The 25610-nt window shown below is 37.6% G+C and overlaps 1 long non-coding RNA gene across 1 annotated transcript; it reads left to right on the top strand.

Moving 5' to 3' along the window:
* The first annotated feature begins 426 nt into the window (after positions 1–426).
* On the top strand, positions 427–1340 carry LOC116810287 (uncharacterized). Its single transcript, XR_009208865.1, has 2 exons — positions 427–625; positions 1099–1340. It is a non-coding gene; the product is annotated as an uncharacterized LOC116810287 (long non-coding RNA).
* Positions 1341–25610: the final 24270 nt, after the last annotated feature.

The raw sequence follows: 25610 nt of genomic DNA, 5'->3' as shown, positions 1-25610 counted from the left end.
AGATTTGGGGTGCGGCTGCTTTATAAAGATATTGCCTTTCACCCCAGCAGTCCCCCGCCCCCTACGCGGGGTAGTGGCAGGAAACCGGTTCCTGAGTTCTCCTTCTTTCTCTTCCTCGGCACGACCTCTCCACCAGTGTGGTTCTGTTTATCCTCCTCGCCCGGGGGCTGGGTCCCTGGCGAAGACTCCTTTTCACCCACCCACCCCCAAACCAGAGCTCACCAGTGATGTAATGCGGGACCCGCGCGGGGAGGGGAAACGGCAGCCTCAACCGCCTGGCAGCGGCGGTTCCTTCTCTTCGTGAAAATCGTGATCTCATCTCTCCGTCCAAGGGCGAAAAAACAGCCATCACCAGGTCATTCACGCCTTGTGCTTTTGTTAGCAGAGCCCAGGCAGCCCTGCAGCCCACATCTAGGGTACAAACGGAGCGGCGGCGTTTTCCTTGTATCATTTAGAGGAAATTTTTGAGCTGAACAGTATTTTTTTTTCTCCCTCTCTCTCTCTCTCTCTCTCTCTCTCTCTCTCTCTCTCTCTCAGAAATATTGCTGAGAGTTAAAGGAGGACGAAGACACAGATTCATAGCTGGGTCTTGCTGTTTTCCTGACGCTGACCACAGCGGATCTAGGTAGCTATTTCGTTGGTGCACAGGCGTTCACAGAGGCAGAGAAGGGAGAAAGTTGTCAAACAGGTTCACAGACTGTCAAAGTGCGGCTTAAACCGAGTTCCTGGGCTCCCTCACTGGCTTCGTCCACCTAAACTTTTAACATACACGTGTAGAGAGCTGAAACTCCAGGGGTAACATGGGATAGGTCCTCTTGATTTAATGAAAACAGAAGATCAACTGGACCGGGTAGCAAGAAATAGGGCTTGCTTAAGAAGCACTGGGTAGGTGACAGGAGTGGTGGGCTTGAGGACCATCTGAGGGATGGTGTTCAGATATTCCTAACCAGAAAGTCTGTGCCCCGATTTCTCCAGGTTGGGCCTCACCCTATGAGCAGGGAACCCACCTTCCCCCTCAACACAAGAAAAGATGACTTTGGAATGTTCTGGATTCCCACAGTTGGGAATGTTCCTACTTTTTTTTCACATTCTCTGCAGAAGACAGCAAAATGCCCCCAGGGAATGTTTGTGAAAAAGGATGACTGGATGGGAAGCAAGCTGAAGAAAAAGAAGGAAAGAGAGAAATCAGTAAATCACCACACAAGAGGTGGAGAAGAGGATTTATCAATATTGTTTCTATGACATTTCAAAATAAATGTGTTACTCTATGCTAATAGTGAATGTGATATCTTCAGTTTGAAGGGTTTTAAGTGAAGCTCATTAAAACCCACTATTTTCCATTTCCTAGTTTTTAATTTTGTAATTATTACTTGCGGTAATAACATTCTTTCAATTTTTTAAGCATTTCACTTAGTGATGGGGTGGTGATCAGAGAGGGTGTGTTGAGGGGACATCCTGAGAAGGCCTTAGTCTGGCCTTAGAATATTACAAAGTGACACTAACCTAACCATAGGAGTGGCTTTCTGTCCTCTTTCCCTCATTTAGTTGTATGACTGGGAAAAGCCTGAAAATGCTCATTTATGCACAGTGTTAAACTGGGTTCTTGTGCTTTAAGCCTTGAGTAGCTGCGTGCGGAGAAGAGACGTAATGCTGATGTAGGACATATTTAAAACAGAGTGTCAGGGAGAAGAGAAGCACATGAACAGGAGGGCTAGTGTGGCCCCCATACCAAGCGACTAAAAATAGTTCTGAAGGTCTGTATGTTTGAATATGGTGTGCATATGGGCAAAACACTTAAGATTTTGAAGCTTCACTTTATTATGCATTCTCACCATTGAATGACAGACTTGAGGAACAGAGTGTAGGATGACACTGGGGTTTCTCAAGCTCAGCATAATTGACACTTGGAGCTGGATAAGTCTTTGATGTGGGGCTGTTCTTGGCATTGTTCAATGTTTAGCAGCATCTCTGGCCTCTACGCACTTGATGTCAGTAACACCTCTCCCCAGTTGTGACAACCAAAAATGTCACTGGTTGAGGACCGTGGAGCTACCACAAAGTCACAGATTTGGTTAAAGTGAAACCAAAACCAGTAATATCTTACAGCTCTTAACTAGTGTAAGATAGCATTCTCAAAGAATTTAATGACTACAGGCATTTCTTCTACAGCTCATGGTCATTTAGATAATACTGAACTGTCTTTGAGAGGTCCAGTACAGCTTTTGTCAATAACACGTCCTGTTAATGGAATCATAAACAATTGCGAGAATTTGGTTAACCATGGTAAAATTTACTGTCTGAGTTTAGATAGGTTTTTCAGAGGAGCCCAAATCTTCAATTATTTTATATCCTAAAGTCAATCGTTCATTTTTAGGACTCATAAAAATGCCATATGGGGCTTCTGTAGGTATAGGGAGGAGGCATGACATTGCTAAAGAGTGTGAGTTTGTGTGACACAGGCCATAGGCACCTGCCTTAATAGACTGTCAGGCCAGTGCCAGTGTCACCTGAAGATTTAAGTAGTAAAGCCTGGTCATTCATGTAGGAATTAGAGTTCCACTTTAGAGCAAGATGTATTGAAAGGGATCAGAAACAAGGAACTCGGCATAAGTTGAGCATCCCTAATTTAAAAATCTAAAATCCAAAACTTTTTGAGCACCAACATGATGCCACAGGTGAAAAAAATTTAAACCTGACCTCATGTGATGAATATATAAATTAATATTTTATAATATTAAAAATATTATATAGGCTGGGTACAGTGGCACAAATCCATAATCCCAGCACTTTAGGAGGCTGAGGCTGGTGGATCACTTGAGGTCAGGAGTTCGAGACCAGCCTGGCCAATGTGGTGAAACTCCGTCTCTATGAAAAAATACAAAAATTAGCCAGGTGTGGTGATGGGCGCCTGTAATCCCAGCTACTTGGGAAACTGAGGCAGGAGAATTCCTTGAACCCGGGAGGCGGAGGTTGCAGTGAGCCGAGATCGCACCATTGCACTCCAGCCTGGGCGACAGAGAGAGATTCCGTCTCAAAGAAAAAAAATACACACACACACACACACACACACACACACACACACAGAGCAAGACTCTGTCTCAAAATACATATCTATGTAATATATATATATATACCATGTTTTTATATATATACATAGAGAGAGAGAGTATAAAATTACCTTCAGGCTATAGGTATAAGGTGTATACGAAACATAAATGAATTTCATGTTTAGGGTCCCATCCCCCAGCTGTCTCATTATGTATATGCAAATATTCCAAAATCCGACATCTGAAACAGTTTTGATTCCAAGCATTTCAGATAAGGGATATTCATTGTGTATTCATGTCAGTATTTGAATGGGCTTTGCAAGAATCTTGTTCGTGCTTGAACATATTAGACATCCACTATTTGCTGAATTGTTTTATTTTTGAAGATTTGTGTATAAATGGGACACAGCCATGGTCTCAGGCAATCTCTTACATAGATTTCCTCTATTGACCACCTAAAGAGAGAGAATGCTTTAGTTTTGGGGTTACTGTCTCACAAAGGACTTAGTGGGGGAAAAACATTCACATAGAGTGTGAGTTGACAGTCCTGAGTCCACATCCTAGTTCTGCTGCTCATCATTTGTGTAGTATTAGATGTGCTATTTAGCTTCTCTGTGCTTTAGTTTCCCAAACTGTAAAATGAGGATGAGGGTGGTTACTGCCTAAGTCTGTTGTGAAGACTGAATATGCTGTACACATAACACACAAGGACTCCTGGGCTGCTGTTAACACTCAGTATTATCTATGTCAGCAGTTCCTATACCTGATCTCAGTAATTCTTATGAAACCCTGTGAGAGAGGCTCAGAAAGTTTATGTAATCAGTGCAAGGTGACACAGCCAATAGGAGCAAAAAGTAGTTCTCATGCATCTCTTCTGTTATTTCAGAGATAGAGATATAGGTAGTAGCTCAGTCAAGAAGACCAGGCAGAGGCCTGACCTATGAATTTAATCACACATTATTGATCTACTAGTTGCAATAAATAAAGCCCTGCATAAAACATCAGGACAAAGTGAAATCTCACTGTAGGTATTGGAGGAATACATACAGATGCTCATTACACTACTATCTTCCATGATATTTAAAAATGTTCATAACAGTCATCAATCTTACAGACACACTCAAAACTGGGATCATCTGTATAAAAATAGCACAAATAATGACTACATTTTTGAAGACCTCACTAAGCACATTAGTTTTAAGGGACTGGAGAAAATAATCTGGAATCTAGCTCTTTTGTTCATTTTTTTTTTCCTTTGGCCTTTTTTTGTTCTCTGCCGTATTTAAGAAATCTACAGCTGGGTGCAGTGTCTCACACCTGTAATCCCAGCACTTTGGGAGGTAGAGACAGGAGGACCAGTTGAGGACAGAAGTTCAAGACTAGCCTGGGAAACACAGAGAGACTGTCTCTACAAAAAACTAAAATATTAGCCTGAAGTCCTAGCTACTCAGGAGGCTGAGGCAGCAGGATCCCTTGAGCTATAGAATTTGAGGCTGCAGTGAGTCACACTCCTGCACTGTAGCCTGGGCAGCTGAGAAGACACTGTAAAAAAAAAGAAAGGAAAGGAAAGGAAAGGAAAGGAAAGGAAAGGAAAGGAAAGGAGAAAGGAAAGGAAAGGAAAGGAAAGGAAAGGAAAGGAAAGGAAAGGAAGAGAGAGAGAGAAAGAGAGAGAAGGAGAGAGAGAGAGAAAAAAGAAATCAAGGAAGGCTAATGGTGGTGGTTCACACCTTTAATTCCAGGACTTTGGGAGACAGAGGTGGGAGAATCACTTGAGGCCAGAAGTTCAAGACCAGCCTGGGACATATGGCCAGCTCCTATCTCTACAAAATATAAAAATAGATAAAAATTAACCAAGTGTGGTGGTGTGCACATTTGGTCCCAGCTACGAAGGGAGGCTGGGGAGGGAGAATCCCTTGGGTATAGGAGTTCAAGGCTACAGTGAGCCACAATTGCACCATTGCACCTAGCCTGGGTGACAGAGCAAGATTCTATCTCAAAACAAAAACAAAACAGAAAGAATTCAAGGAAGCGCTGAAGTGGGAGGGGAGCCCAGATGTCCCCTTTCTGAAACAGGGAGGAAAATCAAGGCTGAGCTCACTGCCCAGAACGAGTCCTAGGAGTCCTCTTCCTCTCTCTATTCTCCACAGGCACCGCTCAGGCCTCAGACCACTGCCCTTATCACTCAAGACATTGGTGATATCACTGCTCCAAAACCCAGACTTCCATGGGCCAAAGCAGAAGAAGAAGAAATATGGGAGCTTATCAATGCTACATAACAAAGAGAATAATGGGAAAATGGCAGAATGGAAAAATAGGAGCTTCTTCCATGGTGGATTTTTTAAGAATTACTAAATCCATTGTGGAAGAAAAACCTGTTTAAATACCTGTTTCTAATCTATAAGCGATGTCTGAAGCTTTTTTCTTTTCAGATCTTTTCAAAGTTTTAAAAGCTGCAGGTTTAGGAGGCTGGGCCATCTCCTCACCTGGGAAAATGATTGCCCTACCTTAACCTCTGGAAGCCATTCATGAACTTATGCTTTCTATGCCAACCAGCTACAGGCTCAATTCTAAAATAGCTTTTTCCCTTCTAATATTTCCTACAATTTGTATGCCAAAGGCAAGATCAAATGGAAATACATGCAATGTACTTTGTTTCTGAACGGTCATTCTGCAGCCTGGACTCTTTCAATCAAGTCTGCATTGTTGCCAGAAAATTTTTTCGCTCTTATAATTCTACCCTTTTATTTGATGCTATTAATATAAACACACTTTATCAGGTCAAAAATGTGTGTTGAAGTTGCAAAAGCTCTTTCTCTTTGAGCTATGAATATTTTCTTTGAGACATAAAAGTAAAATACAGCACTTTTAATATAAAGAAATACACCTTCTTGGATGCCACAAATAGGAGTAAATGAAGCTGCAATTGTATTGCATTTCTTACCTTTATTTGTCCTGGCACTTCTATCAAAGCAATGATTCTCAAAACTCAAAAGGCTGCCCTACTGCTGTGAAATACTAAAGGCACTCAAGTTCCCAACCTGACACCAGGGATGGTCTTGACCTTGAGGGAGAATAAAAGCCAAAGATGGTGTTAAGTCTAATCAAGTCTTTGACTGAAAGAAGAGATATTGTAGGTTCCCATGGACTGTAGGAGGTGAGGAGATGGCCCAGCTTCTGAGACTCCAGTCTCCTTGATACTTCACAAAGATCTAAGTAGTAAAAGGCATCACAGACTGTATGGTCAAGCAGTCCTTGATGTGTTTGATCACCAGTTGCAAAATTTGAAAGGAAAGGAAACATCACATGAAAACATTTCAGACTTGGTGTCAATTTCTCACTCTTTAACACCCATTATACATGTATGCCGTCTATTTATAATCTCTTAAGTATCCTGGCTCCAAGGGGAATTTATTAAAAGAACTCATTTGATTAGAACAAAAGTGAACAAAGGTACACAGAAAGAGAAGTACAGTTGAACAACATGAGTTTGAACTGCATGGGTCCATTTATACATGGATTTTCATCCTCCTTTGTCACACCTGAGTCAGCAAGACCAACCCCTCTTCCTCCTCCTCCTCAGCCTACTCAACATGAAGATGACAAGGATGAAGACCTTTATGATGATTTACTTCCACTTAACCAATAGTAAATATATTTTCTCTTCCTTATGATTTTCTTAATAATATTATTTTCTCTGGCTTGCTTTATTGTAAGAATACAGTTTATAAAACATATACAAAATATGTGTGAATCAAGTGTTTATATTATCTATAAGGCTGCCGGTCAATGGTAGGCTTTTAGTAGTTAAGTTTTTGGGGAGTCGAGTTATATGCAGATTTTTGACTGAACAGGGGGCTGGTTCCCCTAACCTCTGAATTGTTCAAGAGTTAACTGTAGGCTAAGCACAGTGGCTCATGCCTGTAATCCCAGCATTTTGGGAGGCCAAAGTGGGTGGATCACTTGAGGCCAGGAGTTTGAGACCAGCCTTACCAACATGACAAAATCCCATCTCTACTAAAAATACAAAACTTAGCCAGGTATGGTGGTGGGCACCTGCAATCCCACCTACTTGGAAGGCTGAGGAAGGAGAATCGGTTGAACCTGGAAAGCGAAAGTTGCAGTGAACCAAGATTGTGCCACTGCACTCCAGCCTAAGTGATGGAGTGAGACTCTGTGACAAAAAAAAAAAAGCCAATTGTTCTAGAAAGTCTAGTTATAAATGGCCTTCATTCATCTTTGAGGAGCTCCCAGACAGTCACTGTTTTATTTATGGGTGTGTGTGTGTGTGTGTGTGTGTGTGTGTGTGTGTGTGTGTGAAAAACACATAACATAAAATTGATCATCGTAACCATTTTTAAGTGTATAGTCCAGTAATGCTAAGTATATTCACATTGCTATGAAACAGATATCCAGAGCTTTTTATCTTTCAAATCAGAAACTCTATACCCACTAAAGAACAAATTCCTTGTCCCAGCTCCCCCCAGCCCCTGGTAACCATCATTTTACTTTCTGTTTGTATTAGGTTGGTGCAAAAGTAATTGCAGTTCTTGCCATTAAAAGTAAACTTCACCACTTAGATACCTCATATAAGTGGAATTATATGCTTTTTGTCTTTTTGTTACTGGCTTATTTTACTTAGAATAATCTCCTCAAGGCTTATTCTTGTTGTAGCATCTGTTAGCATTTCCTTCCTTTTTAAGGCAGAATGATATTCCATTGTTGTGTATATCACATTTTGTTTATCCATTCAACCATCAATGGACACTTTGAGTTTCTTCCACCTCTTGGCTATTGTGAATAATGCTGCTCTGAACATGGGAATGCTGATATCTCTTTGACATACTGATTTCAGTTCTTTTGGACATATACCCAGAAGTGAGATTGCTGAATTATAGGGCAGTTCTATTTTTAATTTTTTGAGAAAGTTTCATACTGTTTTCCATAGCAGTTGCATCATTTTACAATTCCACCAGCAGTATGTAAGTATTCCAATTTTTCCACGCCCTTGCCAACACTTATTATTTTGTTTTCTGGGTTTTGTTGTTGTTGTTGTTGTTTTTGATAGCCATGCTAATGGGTCTCAGGTGAAATCTCATTGTGGTTTTGATTTGCATTTCTCTGATGATTAGTGATATTGAGCAACTTTTCGTATGCCTGTTAGCCATTTGTATATCATCTTTGGAGAAATGGCTATTCAATGCCTTGGCCCATTTTCTAGTTAAGTTATTTAATTTTTTGTCATTGAGTCATTGTAGAAATTCCTGACATATTCTGGATATTAACCCCCATAAATACATGATTTGCAAATACTTTCTCCCATCCCATAGGTTGCCTTTTCATTATGTTGATTGTGTCCTTCAATGTGGAGAAGTTTTTAGGTTTGACGCAGTCCCATTTATCTATTTTGCTTTTGTTACCAGTGCTTTTGGTATTGTGTCCAAGAAGTCATTGCCAAATCTAGTGTCATGAAGCTTCACCTCTATATTTCTTCTATGAGTTTTATAATTTTAGGTCTTACTTTTAGGTCTTTAATTCGTTTTGATTTAATTTTTGTATATGTTATAAAATAAAAGTCAACTTAATCCTTTTGCACATGTATATCCAGTTTTCTCAGTACCATTTCTCCATTTCTCTGTCCTTTCCCCCTTGAGTGATCTTGGCACCCCTGTCAAAGATCATTTGATTATACACGTGAGTTTGTTTCCGGGCTCTCTTTTTTTTTTTTTTTTTTGATACATAGTTTCACTCTGTCACCCAGGCTGCAGTGTGCTGGCGCAATCTTGGCTCACTGCAACCTCCACCTCCTGGGTTCAAGCGATTCTCCTGCTTCAGCCTCCCAAGTAGCTAGGATTACAGGTGTGTGCCACCGTACCCGGCTAATTTTTGTATTTTTAGTAGAGATGGGGTTTCACCATGTTGGCCATGCTGCTCTGGAACTTCTGACCTCAGGTGATCCACCCTTCTTGGCCTCCCAAAGTGCTGAGATTACAGGTATGAGCCACTATGCCCAGCTTGGGCTCTCTATTTTATTTCGTTGATCTATTTATCTGTGTTTGTGACAGTGCCATATTGTTTTGATTTCTGTAGCTCTGTAATATGTTTTGAAATCAGGAAGTATGAATGCTCAAAATTTGTTCTTCTTTTCCAAATTTGTTTTGGCTATTCAGGGCCCCTTGAGATTCCACATGAATCTTAGAATGAATTTTTCTACATTTGCAAAAAAAGTATTGGAATTCTGATAGGGATTGCATTGATAGTCATTGTTCTTTAATAAATCTAGTGAAGAATCTTAAAAACGTAGTGAAAACTACTGAGGCCACAGGAAAAATCTCGATAGCTAGAAGCTTGTAAAATTTTTCTCAATCTGTTTGTAAAACAAAACTATTACAGCAGAAAATTATGCAAGTGAATATGTTTGTCTTAGTGCATTTTCTTTTCAGATCTATACATACAGTTTAAATGACACCTATTAGAAAAGAATGAGAGAACCAATTGATTCCTTTGAACATGGTAGTCTTAATAATAATAATAATAGTAATAATAATAGTTATTATCATAGTACCATATAATTTTTTGGTTTTCATGTTAAACAAAGCATTTAAATTCCATTGTCTCATTTCATTATAGTCTAAAGCAGAATTTCCTAAAATTATGGTCTCTAAAATATTAGTTCCTCAAAAAAAAGTTTTTGTCATCAAATAATTTGGGAAGTATTCCAAACTACATTCTATATTTTCTACTCAGAGATTGATTATTAAAGCCTCTGAGAAGTACTATTACAAAGATGTAAAGAAATCAGTTCGATGTGGTATAAACAAGTGTTTATCAAACTTTTACAGCCTCAAAAAAAAATTTTTTTAGTAAACCTGTATCTAAGATATGACTAAAAGCCTTAACAGAAGAGAATTTTAAAGAAACAGATTCAGATGCTGCATTATAAATATTGAGTGGTGCGGGAAAGTGCATAAGACAAAGGAGCACATCAACCAACATAGGAATCGACTTTTCCCTTTATACCTATAAAGGGCTAAAGCTGGGAGTGAGATTCGGCATGCATGGAGTACCGGATGTGTTAACAATAAAGAAACAGGCTAATTTCTTCCATATGCCATTTGCATCATCTATTTGAAGCCATGTACCATCCTACATACAGCAGTACCCTTGCTGAAAAGAAACAAACAGATTCTATGGGTATATTGAGCCAAGATAGACTGTCTCTGTTAGATGGTATCTGCTTAATTGACTCTTCACATGATGATGTTTTTGTAATATTTCCCATAGATGGAAATAAGAGACAAATCACCTTTCATCTAGCATGGTTAATCATAATTGGTTGTTTATGTATTTTTCTCTCTGACCATGATACATCCTCCCTCTTCATTTCTTTTGTATTTTAAAGAATGTCTTCTTCCAAAACATTATAAGAATTCAAAAACCTTTAAACAATGTATTATTTATCTTTCTGGCCACACAGATTCCTTCAGAGTCATTACAATCCATCAACTGTGCATTTGCTGACTTAATAATAAGCAGATTTGGTTTTCAGGAGACTGAGGCAGTTGTAAAGGGCAGATCCATTAGGTTCTTTCCCATCCACTATCAGAGTATGTGGGTGAGGTACTCACTTCAGCCAGGTGCAAGCCCATGGACCTGAAGCTTATACCGTTTTGGAGGTCCTTTTTAAGAAAAATAATTAAAACTACTTGGTAAGAAGTTAAGTATTCATTTAGAATTATAAAATAAACCACTGCCACAACAAAACATTTGAAGTTGACAAATTGAGGAAAGATCTCAAAATCCAGAAAAATTTTTTTTCAACTAATTAGCTATCTGACATACCCCTCAATAAAATTATTTGTCTGCGTACTATTTGATTGTCTATTCATGCCACAAGAATTTTGTCATACTTTCTGCGAGAGACTAGAAGAAGAAATCAGTCTTGCTTGCAGCGTGGTGGATCAAACAACATATTTTTAAAAAATTAATAGTATGGAAAGGTTCCTTTTGGCTTCACAATTGTTTGTATTGGTGCATACACTTTTAGGATTATTATTAATTTTAGAAACACTTCTCTCAAGTGAATTTCATATATGAGCTGTAAAACTTCAAGGCATTTTAGGGATTTGTTTGTTGCAGGGAGTAATTTTAAGTACTCTGAATTGACAACACTCACTGACCAGCTTGTCTTTGGTGTCCTTAATATTGTGGCATATTATGAGGGTTATATGGGGCCCTTCACCTTCCTTTTATAAAGTTAGATGCACAGATATAGGGAGTGGTAAGATTAGGACTGAAAATGGTTTTTTGCACTGGGACAGCTAACCTCTACATGGAAGAATCTGTGAATTGCATAAATATTTCACTAAACCAAAACCAAAGATCAACTTCCTTACACGTGGTCCAAAAATGCCCGTGGCTTCTTCGATGCTACCTAACCCTAACAAGGGGAAGTTGAAGTGGAAAGAAACAATGGTCTCAACGATTTGCAGTTAAAATATATTCCTGTGAATTTTATGAGAACATATGGACATGGGAACACTTCAAGTTCAAATAAGTGGCCTTGAAACTTAAGCTTCATTGGTTTCATGGTAAATCCACTTCTGGATTAAACTCAAATTTTCTTCACCAGAGTTGCTATTGTTTCTTTTGAAAGAATACATATTTGCATATTGAACTAAAGGGACAGAGTATGTAGAAACTATGCAAATACATGAAAGACAGGTACATGACTGTATCCCAGCTGGCCAGATTATTAATCTAATCAACCAAGGCTGACCAGAGGCATCTGGAGCTGCCTTCTCCACAAAGAACCAAAACAGTGACTACATAATCACACTTCAAATAGACCACCTAGAGAGAGAGAGAGAGAAAGAATGCTGGAATTTAACAGAGAAGTGACAGGAAACACGTAAGACAAGTACGGAGGGGGAAGCAAGGCAGCCTGCTCAGCAGGGATCTGCTAGGAGCCTGGAGAAGTTCTCCAATGTGGAAAAAGGGTGAATGAGAAACCCCCAGCAGGTCCACCTTCTTACCATGGACTCCTGAAATCCTAGCCTGGACCCTGAGCCATTCAACTCAAGCAGTCCCTGAGACTAACATAGGGAGCTGCCTGGAGACTATCCCACAGTATTTCTTCTGAGAGGAAGCTCACACAGGGTCCTCCACAGCTCCTAAATCCTAAGCAGCTACAGGAAGGCACCATTTTGAGAACACAGACCCTATCATACTGTATTCTGCTGGAGGGCCCAATAGCCCCTGTATCTTCACATCCCTGGAGCCCCATTGACATTCTCCACCTTTATTCACCACCACAGCTGGCTCTGCTGCCAAGGCCAAAATGCAAGCCATTGTCAGTAACCCAGCTGCCTCCAGTAGCAAGGCCACTATGCATTTAAAGGCATCCCAAAAAAAGGCTACCTCACTTATAGCAGCCACCTGAGGCCAAAATGTGTGCTCCCCAGCCACCTTACTGTTGCCACTGAAAGCAACCCTGCTCTCCCTAGCATCAGGGTCATAGCACAGCTGCTGCTGCTCCCACCCAGGCATTCTGCCAATGGCCTGGGATCACTACATTCCTGCCTACCACAGCCAGCACCCATATGCACCACCAAGGGGGCCTGAATATAGGCCCACCTGACCCGGCTCCATCCCCCTTCCCCTAGTGCCTGAGCATGATGTCTGGGTGCTTTGGGATTGCCCAACTTCATCTACCACTATTGGCACCTAAGCACCCCTCCCAGGGACCTGAGGACAGGCCCACCAACCTACCACTACCACCACAGCTGCCACCCACTTGTATGCCCCACCTGCAGGCCTAGGGACCAGCCCACCCTGCCCAACACAGTCAGCACCAACACCAGGACAGCTAGAGATTGCCCTGCCACTGCTACTGCCATCACCCAGGCCATACTTGATGCCCAGGGGCCCAAGGACCCTCCCACCCACATGGCTCACTGCTGTGACTGCCAACACCCAAGGAATCCTCCTGGTGGCCCAATAATCAGCTGACCTGAACCCACTAACACCAGTGCCAGTGTATACTACCATGGGGCCCAGGGACAGGGATGCTTGGACTGCTGCTGTCACCACTGGAACCCAAGGATTGGCTTGCTTGATATGCCCGTTCACAGCAAAACTTTACCACAGCCTCCACTAATAACAGCCGCCTAAGCCACTAAAGAAATCATAGACACTACTGACAGTGTTTATAGCCAAAGAAATCATATGGAGACCACACTACTGCGCACACCGAGAATCAAGGCCAAAGTGTCCTAACCAATCAATAGCATAGATGTATCTTCAGAAAAAATTTCTCCCCAATGAAAGCAAATTTTAAAAATTGGAAGAAGTGACTATTATGCCAGCTGCACAGATATCAATGTAAGGACACAAGAAACATGAAAAAAAAAAAACCAAGGAAATATGACACCTCCAAAGGAACAAATTAACTTTCCACCAACAGATTCCAATGAAAAAGAAATTTATGAAAAACAATGATATTATGATATTAAAGAAGCTCAGTGAAATTTAAGAGAAGTCAGAAAAACAATATAAAGAAATCAGAAAAACAATTCAGGATATGAATGAGAAATCTACCAAAGGGACAGATATCATAAAAAAAAAAAAAAACTGAAATTCTGGAACTGAAGAATTCATTAAACGAAATACAAAATACCTTCAAATGTTTCAACAATAGACTAGACCAAAGAGAAAAACAAATTTCAGAACTTGAAGACTGGTCTTTTGAAAAAACCCAGTTGAACAAAAACAAAGAAAAATTAATAAAAAACAAATGAACAAAGCCTACATGACATATGAGACAACATAAAGCAACCATATATTTGCATTTTCAGTGTCTTAGAAGGCAAAGAGAAAACTAGAGGAATATAAAACCTATTTAATGAAATAATAGCTGAAATTTTTTTAATCTAGCAAGAGATTTAGACATCCAGATTCAGGAAGCTGAGAGATCCCCAAATAGATACAATTCAAAAAGGTCTTCTTCATGGTATATTATAGTCAAACTGTCGAAAGCCAAAGACAAAGAGATAATTCCAGAAACAGCAAGAGAAATGTGTCTAGTCAGTTAGAAGGGAACCTCCATCAGACTAACAGCAGATTTCTCAGCAGAAATCTTTAAGACCCAGAGCAAATGGAATGATATATTCAAAGTGCTGAAAGAAAAATAAAATGCCAAACAAAGTTACTATACCTAGCAAAGTTATCCTTCATAAATGAAGGATATAAAGTCTTTCCCAGAAAAGCAAAAGCTGAGGAAATTCATCATCACTAGACTGGCCTTAAAAAATATGCTTAAGGGAGTCCTACATGTGGAAGCAAAGGGACGGTATCTACCATCACAAAAAAACACGGAAGTATAAAGCCTACTGGTAGAGCAAACGCACAAATGAAGAGTAAGGACTCAAATGTTACCACTACAGAAAGTCACCACATCATAATGATAAACAATAAGAGAGAAAGAAAAGAACAAAGGATACACAAAACAACCAGAAACCAATTAATAAAATTACAGGAATGAGCCCTCACATATCAAGAATTACCATGAGTGTAAACAGATTAAACTTTTCATTAAGAAGATGCAGACTAACTAGATAAAAATAGCATGTCCCAGTTATGTGCTACCTATGAGAAACCCATCTCTCCTATGAAACTCCTATAGCAGTTACCCCAGCTATTTTTTTTAAACTATCATCTTCTATATGCTGTTGCCTTCCAAAAATTTATTGAACTCTCTCATCTGTGAAGGCCCCTTCTGAATAGCTTAGCTTTTATTCCCTTTTTATTCCTGTGCTATAATTTTAATGGGATTTCTGAAGGGAAAGGGGTGAAAAATGTATGCTCTGTATGTGGATGCCATATTGAATTTTTTAAAAGTAAGGATTTCCTACCCTGCCCTTGATTTAAAAAAAAAAAAAAAACTTACAAAGACTCATTATAAAAGATCTGGAAAGTTTTATGACACATTTTTCCCAAAATACCACACAAGAATAAACTTCTGTCTCCTTTAAACATAACATAATCCAGTCGAATGCGGCAGCTCATGCCTGTAATCCCAGCTACTCAAGAGGCTTGAGGCAAGAGGATCACTTGAGCCCAGGAGTTTGAGGCTGCAGTGAGCTATGATCATGCCACAGCACTCCAGCTTGGGCAACAGAGTGAGATCCTTGTCTCTAAAAATAAATAAATAAATATAACATAATCCAGATATTGAACCAGGTTGGATGTGGATACCCAAAGAGAAAATAATAGTTCTCATTTGTTGAATACCTTTTTGTGCATGGTACTTTAAGATATTGCCTCGTTAAATACCTATTTTATAGATGAAGAAACTGAGGCTCGGTTATGCAATTTACACAAGGTCATAGATCTATTATAATAGAGTAATTCAGTATCAAACATAGTACCATCTGATCTAACCATACATGTTGCCTACTGGGACAAAGCTGCTACAAAATATGAGTGATGCCCACAGAGGCAAGTTCTGAGCATAAAATAAAGACCCAAGTATCTATTAAATGGATTATAGCAATAGTCAATGCATGCAACACAAAGTGATCAGGAACTTATTTGTGAGTATATGGGATTCTTGACAGTTCTTTCTCCCCAACATTGAACACTTGAGGGAGCTGGTTTAATTGGTCCACAGCCTCATGTGGCAAGCAAGCTGTTACCTTCCATTTTAGCTCTGTTTTTAAGAGGCTCTGTTGAACTCTGTCCGCAGCATACACACTTACAATCATATTGACATTTCAGTTTCAGAGAAAAGAAATCATTAATTAAAATGTACATTATTGAACAGTCACAGTACATGTTGGATTCTACTACGGGGATGGCAGTAAATGGGCAATTTATTAATCAATTACTGCTACAAGTCCAAATCATACTGACAAATAACATTAGTTATGTGACTCTAAAAAAACAGAACTGCTTTACTTACACCAATGTCATGTTTCCTTTCCTCAGTTTGCAGTTATAAAAGACTGAAATTTTCTGTAGGATAATTAAGTCAAATATTTATTACTATTTTTAAAACTACTTCATGACAATGAATCTTACATATGTAAGTGGAAAAATTAGAACTGTAGCTCTCCAGATGGAAGCTATTCAGAACAGATGCCGTCATCTAGATATGTACCCTGGGGGAAGAGGTATTAATCAAAATAAGGAATAGTAATGTAGCTATTAAGTGGTTATAGCTGGTTTCTAACTTACAAGATAACTGACAAATATGGGGGAGTCAAAGCACATTTAGGCAGAAGCAAAGAGCGCCTGCTTAAGATAGTACAGTTTTCAGGGGAGTGAGGAACATAGATACACCTTGTTTTGTCATTTTAATTGTTGACTTAATTTATTGCTGGAAGCGAAATTGCTATCTCTAGAAACCTCGATATAAGCATAGCAATAAGGAAACACAGAGACCTTACAAAGAGCTCAGAACACTAGTCTGATAGGGTTGATAAAACACCTAACCTAGGGAATATTTTATGAGCTAATATTATTTTCCTCAATGAATCTTTTTCCATTAAGTCTTTAAGAAGCTTTCACTTTTTGTACTTCATAGATTGAGAATTGGTATGTTGCTTGAACATTCTTTGGAAAAAAAGAATATTTTTGTCACAGTTAGTTGGGGAGGAAAAACTTGAATGAGAAATTCAGATGAACTCTAGCAAAGTTCAGCCTAATTTGAAAAATAAAATAACAGCCAGGTATAAATTTTGCTAAATTTCTGCCCAACACTCAAATATTAAAGTCACCTTTATCTTTGATTTTTCTCTGAATACCTCTACAAACTCAAGGTACACTTGAAATTTAAGCAAGGTCAGTAAAAGAAACTGTAGGCCCAAGGAAGTTATTAGAGTTAGATTCATGCCAGATGATATTGGCCAAAGAAATCATTTTTGTGAAATAGAAAACCTCAGTGACGTAAGATACTGTGATGTTATAAAACGCTATACCTGAACTCCATCTCTTAGAGTTAAGATCCTTGCAGAATAGAAGAAAAAGAAGTAAAAAACAAAAACAAAACTAAACCGTGATTTAGTAGAAACTGCAAATTGCCTGTATTGAAGTTAGAGCTTAGCTCACTTGAGATGCAGCATGAAATTATAAATAATGTAATGCAGTTTCAGACGCACATTCATATCCAAAGGGAAATGGAGAAATGAGCCCATTATGTAGATAATGAAGACATATCTTTCTTTACTGCAGATTAAGACTATGAAGATAATCTTTAGACTGGGATGGATAAAAGTGCTATGTGGAGACAAGAGGATGCAGAAAAGGATAACTACTGTTATGTCACATCATAAGGCCAAGGGAGTCACATTTTATAGTAAAATATAAGTGAACATTCAATGATATAGTATTTTATTTGTGATAATTAACAAAGTATTATACTCAAGAGCATCAAAATAAAAATAATCACAAATAGTCCAAAGGAAAGTACACATTAAAACGATACATTGGATTTTGCTTTGAATTTATATATATTTCAAGTAGTGGCTAAATTTTTTAAATGATGTGGCAATTAGAATTGAAATTCAGAAATGCCATATTTAAGATTTGCAAGTCAGCAACAATTCCACAGGTTGATTTCACTCTGATAAGGAAGATCATCACTTAAACTCTGCCATGTTAACACTATAATTACTATTGGCATTGGGCTGATAAGAACACTTCCTTGCAAAATGCAGACCTCTCAATCAATTTCAAGTGTTCAAAAATCTAAAGTGCTTAAAAGGAACTGTAAAGATGACAAATATTATCTCTTTCCTTTTGCCAACTCTACAATAACTGCTAACCAGCCACAATGTTAACTGATTGCTAAAACTTCAGCAAAATGTTGTATTAACTATATGTCACAGGGCTTAAATGTCTTATTTCACCGAGGAGTATGAAGTAGGCTATATAGTTAAGCTTATATACTTTACTTATATACTTACAGTAAAGCTTATATACTTTACTTACATACTTATATAACTATAACTTATATAGTTAAGCTTTTATACTTTACTTATATTATTTACTTATATGTATATAAGTATATATACCTAGGTATATATACTTACAAACTTTATAGCTAAGCTTATAAACTATGGATCCAGAGAAACCTGTGGGAGTCCTTCCTTCACAGTGTTACTGTGAAATGATTTCTAAACCCTCTAAGCCTAAATTTCTTCATACTCTGTAGATATTATAATGATTAAACAAAATAACCGAGTACTTAACAAGTACCTAACCCATAAGATGTAAGTTTTGTTTTCTTTTGACAACCTAAATAACAGAGAGAGAGATTCTAAAAGAAAATGATATTTATTCAGGAATAAACATTGCAATGGGAATAAGCATGACATAGTAAACCATGCACATATTCCCATTGCGATCCTACTTCTGAATAAATATCATTTTCTTTTAGAGAGCTCTGTTATTTAGGTTGACAGTTTTATTAAATTTTGATGAGTGGATGGAAGTGGAGAACATTATGTTAAATGAAATAAGCCAGGCACAGAAACACAAATTTCTCTTGTATTCATTCATTTGTGGAAGCTAAAAAGTAAAACAATTCAACTCATGGAGATAGAGGATAGAATGATGGTTACCAGAGGCTGGGAAGGGTAGTGGTTAGGGGAGAGAGGAAGTAGGAATGGTTAGTGGGTACAAAAATACAGTTAGATAGAATAAGTAAGATCTAGGATTTGACAGCACAACAGGATGACTACAGCAAACACTTTATTGTATATTTAAAAACGACTACAATAGTGGAATTGGAATATTTGTAACACAAAGAAATGATACATGCTTGAGGTGAGATACCCTATTTACCCTGATGTGATTATTACACACTTTATGCCTGTATCAAAATATCTCATGTGCCCCAAAGGTATGTATATATATACCATGTACTCATAAAAATTAAAAATGAATAAGTAATATCTTCTAAAAAGTTATTTCAACATGACACAAATTTAGTAGATATAGTTTGGGAGCATAAATAGAACCCTTATAATATTACATAGAAAATTTCCTTCATGATGAAATAGACGGCCAAATAAATTTCTACCTATGAACGTTGTTCGGCAAATAGATGAGTTCAATGGATTATTTATTTTCAATAAAAGTTCTCAAAGGAGAATAATGCTGAATTCATTTATTTATTGATTGACTCATTTATACATATATTCATTCATGAATTCAACAATCACATTCTCTCTGTCTGGAATCTGAACCAAGAAACCCACAGGGAAATTCTAGTCTGTGGGAGGCACTTGAGCTAAAAGGTCATTTAGATCAAGGCTAAGATGGCTAAATTGGGCCAAGCAGGAGATGAAAAAGCAGAGGATGCTTGAGAAGTGAGAGCAAGAGTGAGAATAAGAGCCAATGAAAGCAAGAAACAGAGGCACATGGAGATGAGGTTAGCAAGGCCCTGAGAGATGGGGACAAGGCCTTGGCTTAGAAATGTTTCTGTTCCTACACCCATGCACTGTGACGACCTAAGATTCTGGGAGATTTCCATGATGCTCTAAATTATTGCCACATCCCTCCCCATTTTACCTACTTTCGTTTGTGAGAGGGCTTCTGTGCCTTATGACTGAAAGAACCTGGTACACAGTAGATACTCTAAAATGTGTCCTTTGGACCTGATACCTTTATTGGGGTCCCTTTTGACTCAAGGTGAAATCCCTTTCTTGAATACATCCTAATAATGTAAAGGTTTCTTATTCTAGTGAATTAGAAGGAAAAAAAAAAAAGTGGAAGAGGTACTGGTAAGGAACTTGATTTTTGGTATCATTAGTTCTCCTGTATCCTTGTTGAGTTTGCTGGTTGGCAAATGGACATGATGAAGATGGCACCAACATTCAACTAGGTACTTTACCGGCATGTCATTATTTATGTAAGTAGCAAGATCATTTAGAGACGTGATTATCTGTTTACAGTTTGGAAAATGAAGAGATGCGTAGTGATGGCTCAGTAAGATGGTATAAGACAATATTCATGTTTCCACTCTGGCTTTGTGCGTTACATCAGTTATATGGTAGTTATTTAACTTTTCTACCATGACATATCATGGTGGATTATACTATCCTGAATTAACATAATCATACTTTTTTACTGACAATTAATATGACTTTTTTGTTAACTTTTAAGTTCAGGGGTACATGTGCAGTTTTGTTACATAGGTAAATTTGTGTCATGGGGATTTCTTGTACAGATTATTTCATCATCCAGGTATTAAGCCTACTACCCATTAGTTATTTTTCCTGATCCTCTTCCTCCTTCCACTCTCCACCCTCTGATAGGCCCAGTGGGAGTTGTTCCCCTCTATGTGTCCATGTGTTTTCATCATGTTAAATGAAATATGCCACTTAAAAGTGAGAACATGCAGCAGTATTTGGTTTTCTGTTTCTACATTAGTTTGCTAAGGATAATGGCCTCCAGCTCCATTCATGTTACTAATATGACTTTTTAAAAAATCCTAGACACTGTAAACAGACACTGTTTTAGGCTAATGCACAGGAATGCCAGCACAGAACTGCAGGGGTTAGTTAGTTAACAGAGGCTGAAATTCCACACTGCTCATGAAGCATGATATTTAAGAGTTTCAGCAAATTATCTATGAAATTTCAGCATTGAGCTGTAGAAAATAAATATTTTATGCAATTACAAGGTGAGATTAACTATCCAGATATTATTTATTGTCTTAAAATATTTGATACTTTATTTATTTCTCAATAGTTACTATAGTTTACTAAATATTACTATTATTAAGGGATAAAATATTATATGTAATAACTATTAAAGGTCATTATTTATGCATATTATATAGAACTTTATTATTATAAAGTACTATATATAACAATTCAAATATTTGTTATCCATATAGTCAAATAAAGTTTTACTCCATTTTTAACTATATAGTGCTATGTAGTAATAACAATTATTTCAAAATATATGGAAAGTTTAGGAAATAGAAAAAAAGACAAAAATCCCTTTATTCCCCTTATCTTGTTGATATTTTAGTCTATTTCCTTTTCGTCTTTTTTTATACAGAAGTTGTGCTATTGTTGTCATTTTCTTTGGTTGTAATCAAAAGCATATAGTTTTGCATCCTGCTTTGTTAAGATAATGTTATAACTATAGTATTTTCCAAGTTTTTAAAATAAAGTCTTCATAATTTTTATCATAGTACAATACAGTTGACCCTTGGACAACATGGATTGGAACTGTGCAGGTCCACTAACTAATACACAGATTCTCTTCCACCTTGCCACCCTTGAGACAGCAAGACCAACTCCTCCTTTTCCTCCTCCTTTTCAGTCTACTCAATGTGAAGACAATGAAAATGAAGAACTTTATGATGATCCATGTATTAGTCCGTTCTCACACCGCTAATAAAGACATACCCGAGACTGGGTAATTTATAAAGGAAAGAGGTTTAATGGACTTACAGTTCCACATGGCTGCGGAGGCCCCACAATCATGACGGAAAGCAAAGGAGGAGCAAAGTCACGTCTCACATGGTAGCAGGCAAGTGAGCATGTGCAGGGGAACTTCCCTTTATAAAACCATCAGATCTCATGAGACCTATTCACTATCACAAAAACAGCATGGGAAAAACCCACCCTCATGATTCAGTTACCTTCCACCAATTCCCTCCCACTACCTGTGGAGATTATTACAATTCAAGGTGAGATTTTGGTGGAGATACAAAGCCAAACCATGTCAATCCATTTCCACTTAATGAAGAGTGAATATATTTTCTCTTCCTTATGATTTTCTTAATAACATTTTCTTTACTCTAGCTTACTTTATTATAAAAGTACAGTACATAATACATGTAACATACAAAATATATGTGAATCAACTGTTGATGTTATTGGTAAGGGTTCTAGTCAACAGCAGGCTATTAATAGTTAAGTTTTGGGGGAGTCAAAAGGTATATACATTTTCAGCTGTGCCAGGGATGGGCATCCCCAACTCTTGTGTTGTTCAAAGGTCAACTGAATTTCATTGTACGATTGTAGCACATTACATCTATCGTTTTTAACTGTACATTTTTCTTTCTAAATAATTTTTAAGCTTTTTCCTTGAGTATTTTTTAGTGAGTCTTTATTAGAATGTAGCAGTATCTTCCTATTGTCTATATTTTACTCCTTTAAATCTGCTTAGTTGTTTTAAATAGTCACTTGCTATAAATCTTTTAAATTCGTATGAGATTAAATATTTCCACTTAAGATGCAATGGAACTTACTAAAAAAGTGCTAAAAAATAACTATACTGAGGCTGTGATCAGTCTTAGAAACCCAGTTCCTATTGCTAACAGTACTTTGGTTTTTGGAGGCTGTCCTCCTACAACTGAGGAAAGTAATCTATTACCAACATTTAAAGTATTTTCCCTATTGGTGCTTTGTTTAAACTTTCTTAGAGTTTGTAATAACAAAAGTGACATTTTTTAACAAGTCAAACAACATAGAAACACTTAAGAAAATCTAATAATCTGCCCGCTACTCCTGATGAATCCCACTTGCCACTCCCCAAGATAACCAACCGATGTTAACATTTTCCTGCACAAGTTTCTATCTTTCTCAGTGCTCATGTTAATATATATCATAAATATATGTATGTATATACATACAGTTTGTTTTTGAAAATGGGATTACATCACATACCTTGTTCTACAATGTCTTTTTCATGTAGTAATATATCATGGGCATCTCCAGAGCCCAAATGTACACCTAACATCCTTTTTAATAGCTTTTTTTAACATCCTTTTTAATAGCATTAGGCTGGGCATGGTGGCTTACGCCTGTAATCCCAGCACTTAGGGAGGCTGAGACTGGCGGATCACCTGAGGTCAGGAGTTCGAGACCAGCCTGGCCAACATGGTGAAAACCCCGTCTCTACTAAAAATACAAAAACTAGCCGGGCATAGTGGTGCATGTCTATAATCCCAGCTACTCAGGAGGCTGAGGCAAGATAATTGCTTGAACCCAGGAGGCAGAGGTTGCAGTGAGCTGAGATGGCACCATTGCACTCCAGTCTGGGCAACAAGAGTGAGACTCTGTCTCAAAACAGAACAAAACAAACAAACAAAAATAGCTGCATTATAGTACATGGTATTGATGTGCCATAATTTATTCAGCCATTTCTTACATGGACAGTGGGTTGTTCAGAGGTGGACTTTTTTTTTTTTTTTGCCTTTGTAGATAATGTCATAAAAAAAATCCTTAAACACATAATATTACATATTGGTTTTTATTTCTATAGAATACATAATCCCAAGTGGAATCCTTAAAGGATGAGTATTCTAATTTTTAGTAGATATTTTCAGATTAATTTCACAAAAGACTTCAGCAATTGACATTCTCATCAGCTGTGTCTTAGATTGCTAGTTTCAGCTCCACCCTCAACAACATTAGATTCTGTTGCTCTTAATAGACAATCTGAGGTTAAAAAATTATCTTGCTTTGCTTGGACTTCCATGCTACAAATGGAGCTATTAATATTTTCAAGTGTTTCTTGGTAATCTGAATTTTTTCTTCTATAAATTCTCCATACTTTCATTCTTTTTTTGTCTTTTCCTTAAGGCTTAGAAAGAGGAATTTGTAGTAGGAGGAAATTATACTTGGTCTGTCACATATAATGCAATTATTTTGCTCCAATCTACCATTTGCTCTTCAATTTTATACACCACATCTTTCGCCACGTAATTAAAAAAATACATATGGAATTTTATTGTTTGGGAGTGCATTTCAGACAGAGACCAAATTATGCCGATACCATGCATTCAATTATTCATTACCTTGAATTGAAATGCCAACTTGGTTATATATCAAGCTACCATATATCCTTAGATTTGTTCCTGTTCTGTTTTATTGCATTGTTCTATTAACATCTCCACTATGATATATCATGGTAGACTGTTCTATATTGGAGTAAATAAATAATTAAAATTATTATCAGCCTCACTCAATGGCTCACGCCTGTAATCCTGGCACAATTGGAGGCCGAGGCCGGCAAATCACTTGAGCTCAGGAGTTCGAGACCAGCCTGGGCAGCATAGAAAAACCTCATCTCTACTAAAAATACAAAAATTAGCCAGGCATGGTGGCGCACCTCTGGTCCCAGCTACTCAGGAGGCTGAGGTGAGAGGATCACTTGAGCCCAGGAGGTGGAGGCTGCAGTGAGCCATGATTGTTACAGCATTGCACTCCAGCCTGGGCAACAGAGCCAGAGCCTGCCTCAAAAATAATAAAATAAAATAAAATTATGTTACCTTGTTGACTATAAAGATACTGTTCTTAAATTCTTTCAGTATTACTTCACAGACAATAAAATATAAAATGTTTTAGGCTAACATACAGGAATACTATCTTATCATAGTCGGTTTGTCATGAATTTTAATAGTTGGGAAAGTAAGATAGTATCTATTCCCTGCACTTGTGTTTATGTTCACATGCACATATACACATCTTCCTCAAAAATTACTGGCTTTTCTCAGATATTAATCCCTCCACATAAAGTTTATATTTGTTTTGCCTACTTTAAAACATTGATATTATAACTGGGGTTGCATTAAATTGTTGCATCCATTTCCACACCAGATTAGAAAATCTTTCTCTCTTAGCTCAAATGTCATTTTATATCCCTCAATAAAAATCATAGTTTTCTAAATAAAGGGCCTTTGCCCATCTTGGGTTGTGGGTTTTTTTTGTTTGTGTGTTTGGTTTTGGTTTGGCTAATATGAATGGAATTTTTTTTTCCATTTCTACTTCTAACATATTATTGCTATTATAAAATAAGATTATTGTGAGTATTTTTGTACATATATCTTGTGCCTAATTACATTATCAATTTCTCTTATTATTTTTTTAAAAAAGTTTATCTTTTAGTTTTTCTGAATATACAATAATTTAAAAAAGAAAACATAGTAATATAGTCATTTTTATCTCTACTTTTTCAATATTTATAATGACTATTTCCTTCTCTCATTGTTTCAGTTAAAACTGGATATTATAATTGTGGGCATACTTTTTTTTTTTTTTTTTGAGACAGAGTCTCGCTTTATTACCCAGGCTGGGGTGCAATGGCATGATCTCAGCTCACTGCAACCTCCATCTCCTGGGTTCAAGTGATTCTCCTGCCTCAGCCTCCCGAGTAGCTGGGATTACAGGTGTGCACCACCACGCCAGGCTAAGTTTTGTATTTTTAGTAGAGCTGGGGTTTCACCATGTTGGCCATGCTGGTCTCAAATTCCTGGTCGCAAATTCCTGAACTCAGATGATCTGCCCTGCTCGGCCTCCCAAAGTGGTGGGATTACAGGCGTGAGCCACTGCGCCCAGGCGTGGGAGTACTTCTTGATCTTAATTTTAATGGAAATGGCTTCAAGATGTTATTTTCTAGTAACATCTTGATTATTGAGTGCTATGATTGTCACAGGATTTTTATGAGTGGTCTTTAGCATATTAATGTATTTCTTTTTATCCCATGCTACTAGGACTTTTTGTTGAAAATGACTGAATATTGACATAATAATGTGATCTT

Source organism: Hylobates moloch, unplaced genomic scaffold, assembly GCF_009828535.3.
Source record: "Hylobates moloch isolate HMO894 unplaced genomic scaffold, HMol_V3 SCAFFOLD_1, whole genome shotgun sequence".
Taxonomy (NCBI): Eukaryota; Metazoa; Chordata; class Mammalia; order Primates; family Hylobatidae; genus Hylobates; species Hylobates moloch.
This window is presented reverse-complemented; position numbering and strand designations above follow the sequence as displayed.